The following is an 8,123-nucleotide window of genomic DNA, read 5'->3' on the forward strand; positions in this document are numbered from 1 at the left end:
CGTTTTCAGTGGGAGAAACGTTTTGTCACTCATCCAAGTAACTTCTTCAGTCTCAGCTGACTACAGGTTTCCAAACCTTATAAACCGTAGATTTATATAATTAATTAAAAAATCAGCAGAACTGATGAACAATGGGCTGTGTGTTATGGGAATTATATAATTTTTATATCATGTTTATTCTTCTATATCTATTATTAGTAATGGAAGTAAAAGTAAGTTTTAGTTTTAGAGACTCTACATTGAAACTAAGATATTTCCTTAGTGTTAATTACAAATATTAATTTATATTATCCAGCTTATATTTACATAATACAGACTTTATTTTCAGCTTTAATTGAACTCTTATTGTGTTATTAATATTATGTCTTAAACATGAACATTTCTTTCTTCTGCTCTTTCTTCATGTAACATTTCAGGGTGAGACAGATAGTAAAATCATCGATCAGCTCCAGGAGGCGAAAGAAACAGCAGAGAATCTGAAGAAGCAGCTGGAGTCCAAAAATTGGGAGGTTTGTGTTTCCTTTATACTCAATGAGAATTTGCTGACTCGGCTCTCTTTGGTAATACAGAATAGAACAGAATAGAACAGAATAGAACAGAATAGAACAGAATAGCCACATTATTGTCATTCAGAACATATACAGTTAGTGTCAGTATTTACATCAAACTGCACAATATAAATAAACATTATCCCACCACACACTGATTTATTATTATTATTGAGTCCAGTTAGAGAAAACGTCTTGATGCAAAGATCCAGATGATCATAATGTCTCATTATTTAGTGTAAACACACAGTCATAGATAAAGTTCAGTTTTTGGATTTTGGTTTATCGTTGGCTGATCTGTCATTATGGAAACTGTATCGTTTCAACAGTGACAGTTTATTAATTTACAGATAATATGTGTCATAAAAAAATCCCAACAATTACAACAACAAAATTTCAACAATTATAACAAAGTCAGACGGTGCATAAATTAAGGAGCCCCAACAGAGATATTACATCAACACTTAATTGAGCTTCATTTGCAAATATAACTCAAGACACCTCGGATAGCCTTTGATGAGTGTCTGGATCCTAGATGGAGGCATGTTTGATCCTTCTTCCATACAATGAGAAAAGCAGAAAAGCATCAACAGCCTGATTCAAATCATCCCACAAAATTTCAATGACCTCCAAGTCAGGGGAATGTGATGTTATTCTTCCACACACAGTGTTAATCCTTCTCATCTAAATGAGCTTTTATACAACAAGCGATTCTGTTTGTGGTGTGAGTGCAGAAAGGCCTTCTTTTCATTAGCCTCCCATACATATGTACAAATACACATCTTCAGCAAGATGCTCTGCAGGGTTTTGGAGGTGATTCATTCTGACAGTGCGCTGCATTTGCAGCTCCTCTAATTTTCTTGGCCTGACCTGAGTTCAGCCACAGCTGTGCCTGTGCTCTTCTATTTCCTGATTACTGTCCTTATAGATGAAACTGAGTTTAAACCTCTGAGATACGTTTTTGCAGCCTCCCCCTGAACCACAGTACTGACAATCTTTGTTTTCAGATCTTTTGAGAATTACTTGAGTGACAATGCTGTCACTGTTTAGTGTCAAAGAGAAGCACAACTTTAAAGTTTCCACCTTAGATACATTTTCTTATGATTGGACATGCTTGCCTATGAAGTTCAAGGATTAACAAGCTAATCCAACTGATTTAGTGTTGCAAGTAATCAGTATTGAACAATCAGTAAAAATACAACGATACTCAAATTGTTGCACAGCCAGCTTTTACAGCTGACTCCATTCTGTATGTCTAAATACTGCTTCAGTAACAATAGATGTTTGTGAAACACTCCAGCACTCAGATGTAGGAAATAAGGAGGAAATGAAATACATGCCACTGTTATCTTTTTGTTGAATGAAGAGTGAATATTTATGCAGGGAGAGATGTTCCCAGATGTTTTCATATGATTGTTCATTTCAAAACCTTTTAACACATAATTCAAAAACAGTTTTTGGTGACACAACATAAAACTGAACAGATATGTATGTGTGCCTGCTGAAATTCTCACCATTCAAATATGAAAACTGCCCACATTTAGATTAAGTGCTTAACTTCAGAAAAATTCATTAAAGAGATAAAACGCTTGAATTGTTCCTTTTCGGTTTAAATCCTGACTGAACAGTCTCAACTTTACAGAGAAATCTCAACACTGGGTCCAGATCTGGTCCCTGTTCTGCCTGATGTCTGATGTAAAGGATCAGCTCTGTTCCAGCTTTTCATTCAGACAAAAAGCACTGCTGTTTCACTTACATGCATGATTTCTTTGCTTTGTGTGATGGTGCTGCTGACATAGGTTGACAGAAACGAGTAGAAACAAGAGGAAGTTTATTTTTATTCTTTTATTGTTACGTTTGATTGGATTAACTGTGTGTGAAAAGATAAACACAAGAGTAAGACTATTGCAGATGTTCATTTCATGTAAGAGATGCTACAGTATCCTTATAAAAGTTGTGGTTATATTGAAATTCATAATTATTCTTTAAATGTTGACAGTAATAAGAAGTGTGCTATCAGATGTCAAAGTAAATGGGACCATTATTTGTTGTGGTTCAAGTTCATAAACTGAACTCAAAGTACACAGAGCGGAGTTGTGCCAACCCCAATAGTGAAGACTCAGTCTGAAAGTGTTGCTCAGAAGACACATAAACATGGATTTTATGAAATTAAGATGCTGATATGATTTGTTTGATGTGACCAACCTGCTAATTTTTGACTTTTTATTGAGAAACAAGAAACACAAGTTAAAAAATACTCCATAGCACAATAGTGTTAGCCCCAATAATTTTAGTTATTGATTGATGAATTGATTTATGTAAATTGGATCCGTGTAAGGAAATTGATAGATAGGTTTTTAATTAAATAACTTTTGTTAAAATTCAAATACATGAGTTGTTTTAGTCATATTTTTCTATAAGCAGGCCTGAAAAATGACAGAAAGCGCTCACAAAATGTCAACGCATGAGATTTTTTTCCATGTCTTTTAATGTGCAGTCAGAGAAAAATGATTCTATAATTAGCATCAGCTTCATCAGGACAAAGAGAAGACGAGATGCTGAGAGGAAAATGTAGGATTTGAGGGACCAGTTAAAGTTGATAAGGTTCATCTTTCCTTCATCAGCTTCCTGAATTTGTTTATTCAACTTTGTTTATTACTGTAATGTAAAGAAAATTTTAGAATTTAAACTTTTTTGGATTATTATTTTTGTAAATAAGGAATTTGTATTTACCAAAGCAGATGATTTTACATTCCAGCATAAACCAACTAACAAACCCATAAATATCCATCCATCAAAAACTAACCAACTAACTAACTAACTAAAACAGACAAAAAAGAGCATGTGTTAATAATAATCAAGGAGCTCATTAAATGTCAGTTAAACATTTAAAAATAACATGTGTTCTAAAACCTTTGACTGGTGATCTATTTAAGAATGACAGCTGTTTTACTACATTAAGAAATAAACTAATCTAAATAAATTAGAATATTCCAAAAGTGATTAGAAGAATATTTCCATTAAAATATACTGATGTTTTCATTTCTCTCTGCTATTTGGAAAAGATGCTCTGGGCTGAGAAGAGGAGGAATGATGAAACTGACAGAAAACTCAAAGAGGTAAATCTTTTCACCCAAAGCGTTTAGCTGCTGTCGTCTCTCTTTTATCTCTTTGTATACAATACAAATTTGGAATTTCTTCACAAACATTAATTTTCCAGCACAAAAACATATTTCAGTTCATAGCTGTGATCTTTTTCTTCATCTCTCTTCTGTCCTTTAGTTGGTAAAGCAGCTCGAGGAGAAGAAGAAGAAAACTGAGAAAAATCTCAATGAGGTAAATCTTTGTCTCCTGCTATTATCTGTTTTCTATGTGTTCAGGTTACAATCACACATGAGAACAAACCTCAGACACCAAATAACTGTTAGTGAAGCTCAAGTTTGTTCTCACTGTTTTCAAACTTCATCATCAATCACTTTATATTTACATAACACATGTTTTAATTTATTTTGAACAGATTTTTTTTCTTTAGTGAAGTTTGTGAATGTATTGTTATATCATGCCTTATAAAAGAGCACGTCTCCAGTCATGTGTCCTCTCACCTGCTGTTGGAGAAAAACTATTCATACTTAAACAATCAGCTCTAGCAGGAGAAACCCTGAAAAAACTAAAGTCCAGAAATCAGGGATTTCATCTCTCTGTTATAATCCTGCTGAATTTTCTTCTAAACATAAAAATGCAAAAATGTTTCAAAAAAAGACAAATGCTGAAAGTCATTAACTTGGATATTTAGCATACAGAAAATAAACATTTTAATTGCAGTTCATCGTTTTATCTCTGAGCGCACTCTCAGTGTTTTTGTCTAAGGTGACGACTGCACATTAGGTTTATGAATCTTTAAACTGGATCCATTTAAAAAATAAACGTCACTGCCCCACAGTCTGATAGAGGAGACGTTGCTCACACATCAAAGTGAATTTAATTTGACTGAACAGATATTCTTGCTGTGTGACTTCTAATTGCTGCAGTGTAAAAGAGACTCAGCAGTATTTATACGGTTTTTTGCACAATTAATGGATGCACACTGATCATTCAGTAGTTTTAGTAAGGTACGGTTTAACAGCTCACACATTTAAAATGTTTTTGGCAAGAAGAGATTGTAAGGAAACTTACAAGATACTGTAAATTAAACAATCAGAGGTTTGCAGCTGATTTCAAACCAAATCTCAGATCATAACCTGCTGCTGTTTATGTGATCAGCACAGGTTACCACAGTGATTAACCAGGTAAAAAGAGAGAAACTTCTGTGACACAGACAACTCTGACTTTAATGTAGACATGAAATATTAAACTTTGGAGCCATCCTCTCAAAACCTGCAGACAGTGTTTAAGCAGATTTAACTCCGTTTGCGATGCTGGAGTTAAGAAATAGGTGTTCTCACTTATAGTTTGTTAGACCAGCGGCCTCCAACCTTTTTTGCGCCACGGACCGGTTTATGCCCGACAATATTTTCACGGACCGGCCTTTAAGGTGTTGTTACGGCTGTGGCCATGTGTGGGCTGTTTTCTGTCTGTGTTTTCTGTACTGTGCTTAAGACTTTTCCAGGTCCCTCCCCTAATGAGGAGTCGTGAGCGACTGATTGGACCATGGAGCGGTTGACTACTTTCAAAAGGCCGCTCTGACAGCTCCGAGGGGGGGGAGAGAGAGAGTGGAACGAGCGAGTAGCCGGACAGCCGTCGCGGCCCTGACCCTGGTGTTCCCAGCCCGTGCTTATCTTGTGTATTTGTGAGAGTGTGAAATTGTGAAAGCCGCTCCTAGTGAATTAGTTGAGCGCTTAGGCACTCTTGGGTTGAAGCGGAAGGGGTGAGCTGCCTTTTCTTTTGGAATCGTTTTCTCCTGTTTTCCGGGTAGGGAGCGAGGGATAGCTCTGTCATTTGTTTGTTCTGTTTTTCTTTCCTAGGGTTTAGTTAGTTTTCTCTGGTGGGACTTAGTTGGTTTTGTTTATTATTTTGGCCTGGGCTCACCCTGGAGCTATGCTTCTTTTCCTTAAATAAAAACACCTTTTTATTCACAACTGGTTTGGATGTTTGGCTTGGGAACCAGGGCAGGGATTTGTCTCTCTCTCCTCCAACCTTATGTGCGTCCCTACCCGCCTAGACTGGGGGCGTAACAGGTGTCGCGGATAAATACAACAAAATAAAACTAGTACCGGTACCGAAAAAAAGAAGATTTATTCATAACACACGTGAAAAGACCCAGGAAAACCGAGTTAACGATCAAAACGATAACAAAATAACGCTGAAAACTGATAAAAACTCTGAAAACCATACATTTCACACCTGAGCCTCAACTCTCTCCCAGTACCGGTCCAAGGCCCGGGGGTTGGTGACCGCTGTGTTAGACCATGTGTAGATCCATCTTGTACGAGTACGAGTACAATATTACAATATTACCGGTTTGTTTGGTTGGTTGGTGCTAATAGACATTAATTTGTGTTAGTTAACTAGTGAAAGAACCTAACTAATAATCAGATTAAGGGGGCACTTTTGTACTGCCCGTAGCGGCAGCAATGAGATTTATGTTAAGAAAAACAAGGATCTACTGTCCACTTTCACTGTCTGTCTCTGAAGCAGTCAGTGGTTCTTCAGTTATAAAACAGGAAAATCCACCTGTTAGCTTTAAGGTTTGCAAAGCACTTTAAGCTGTTAGTCAGGTGCACTGGAGGTTCGCCTGACTAACAGGAGTTAAATGGAAATTTAAATGTTTCTCTGGAGTTTTTGTTTTTTTACATCAGGCCAGTTATATTTAAGTATAAGTGAAGCTGTGACTGGAGCTTTAGTGAATTGTGGTGAATATAGTGCAAATCTGGAATTTCTTTACAAAAATGACTTTTTTCCTCCAAAAACATCTTTCACTTCCTTTTCATAGCTGTGAGCTTTGTTTTTATCTCTCTTCTGTCTTTCAGTTGGCAAGGCTGCTCTAGGAGGAGAAAACTGAGGTAAATCTTTGTCAAATCAATCACCTGCTATTATCTCTCTTTTCTACATGTTGTATATAACAGGTTCCGACATGTGTATCACTATGGGTACATTTCTTACTGAAGCATGATTGGGAATCCTTACATTCATCATCTTACACTCATCTTAGATGTTCTTTGTTTTTTTTGCTAAAGATTAATTTTCTTTCCTACATCCTTTAATTTCTTTTCTTTAGCCATAGCAACTTAGCCATCTACTTAGATTTTTAAATCATTGTTTACCCTGCGGCCCCAGATAATCAGAAGAAGGATGGTTGGACATTATTTTAAGAATTCTGCTCTGTTTGGTTTGTTTCTTATCTCCATACTTACTGTTGTTACTTCCTCATACTCTCTGGGATTTATCAATTTTCTGTTTTAAAAAGTGCCTCGAGGTTCACACAGGCTTGGTTCTTTTTTTTTTTTTTTTGTCAGAATAAACTTCTGAGCAGCCAGTCTCTGTTACTTTATTTCTTTTATTTTCTCATCATTCTAACAGCATGAATATGATGAAGTCCTAAAATAAACCTTTACTCTCATAATCACTGAACTTTATACTTTGCTCTATAGAAACCAAACTAATATTACAGGGCAGCTGAGGGTGTTGGAACAAACACTTTAAAACTGTCTTCCAAGTTTACTGACTGTAGTTTTTACAGATGTGATGAATTGTGTTTACACAAAAGAAGAACACTAACTGATCTCTGCCAACAGGTTTCCCGCAGCAGCCGATTTAACTTTAGCTTTGGGAAATGATCCAATCAAAACTAATCCAGAAGTTGCTCAACATGTAACTGAGGAGTGCTTGAGGTCAAAGAGCTTCATCATGGAGAAACTTGGTATTAGTCACTGTCACTGATTCATGTTTAAATAATCAGTTGTTCAACTTGTAACACTTTAAGTGAAGTAAGCAAAAGCTCTTATCATCCATCTAAAATTCCCAAATACTAAAGTTGTTCAGTCTTTGTTCAGTTGTACAGAAAAACTAATAAACCTTATCAACTAAAAATATGTTAAAAATGCACTGCAAATTTTTAACTTAATTTTACTTTTTGAAAGATTTTAAACTCATTTTAAGTTAATAAACCAACTGATTAATAAATAATTGATCAGGTAACAACTCCTGAGCTAAAGCACTATTCTAGGAACATTTGTGTGTCTGTGTGTTTAATATTGTGTTCATTTTTCTGTGTCCGACAAATAGAACTGTAATGTTGGTGTATCTGTGTTATTGTGATGCAAAAACATTTTTATATAAGTCTGAGTTTTAATGTTGATTGTTTCTTTCCATTTCTTACTTCAATCTTGATCTTTTAACACTAAATTTCTTTTATTTATTACTAAAATAAATAAAGTTCCCAAACATTTTTCTCATTTTTCCTGTGCTGTATATAAACATATTTTTTGCTTCTTTCTTTTCTCATACATTATATTTTCACTGGGTGTCGGGCCGCTCTTCAGCAGGGAACAATAGCCAGGCCCAAATCTCCAACACCCGAGTGCATGACACTGGGATTGTCTTTATATTTTTTGTCAATTTTTTAAAAACAGTTAACAA

At 35.6% G+C, this 8,123-nt stretch overlaps 2 long non-coding RNA genes across 2 annotated transcripts; both read left to right on the plus strand.

Annotated features, from left to right (window-relative positions):
- Positions 1–411: 411 nt before the first annotated feature.
- Positions 412–4,609, plus strand: LOC102302432. Its single transcript, XR_317678.3, has 3 exons — positions 412–509; positions 3,614–3,667; positions 3,831–4,609. It is a non-coding gene; the product is annotated as an uncharacterized LOC102302432 (long non-coding RNA).
- A 1,856-nt stretch (positions 4,610–6,465) lies between these two features.
- On the plus strand, positions 6,466–7,804 carry LOC121812758. The gene is made up of 2 exons (XR_006053298.1): positions 6,466–6,547; positions 7,280–7,804. It is a non-coding gene; the product is annotated as an uncharacterized LOC121812758 (long non-coding RNA).
- The last annotated feature ends 319 nt before the right edge of the window (positions 7,805–8,123 follow it).

This window comes from Haplochromis burtoni, unplaced genomic scaffold (assembly GCF_018398535.1).
Source record: "Haplochromis burtoni strain Fernald_Lab_line unplaced genomic scaffold, NCSU_Asbu1 Contig_793, whole genome shotgun sequence".
NCBI classification, from domain to species: Eukaryota; Metazoa; Chordata; class Actinopteri; order Cichliformes; family Cichlidae; genus Haplochromis; species Haplochromis burtoni.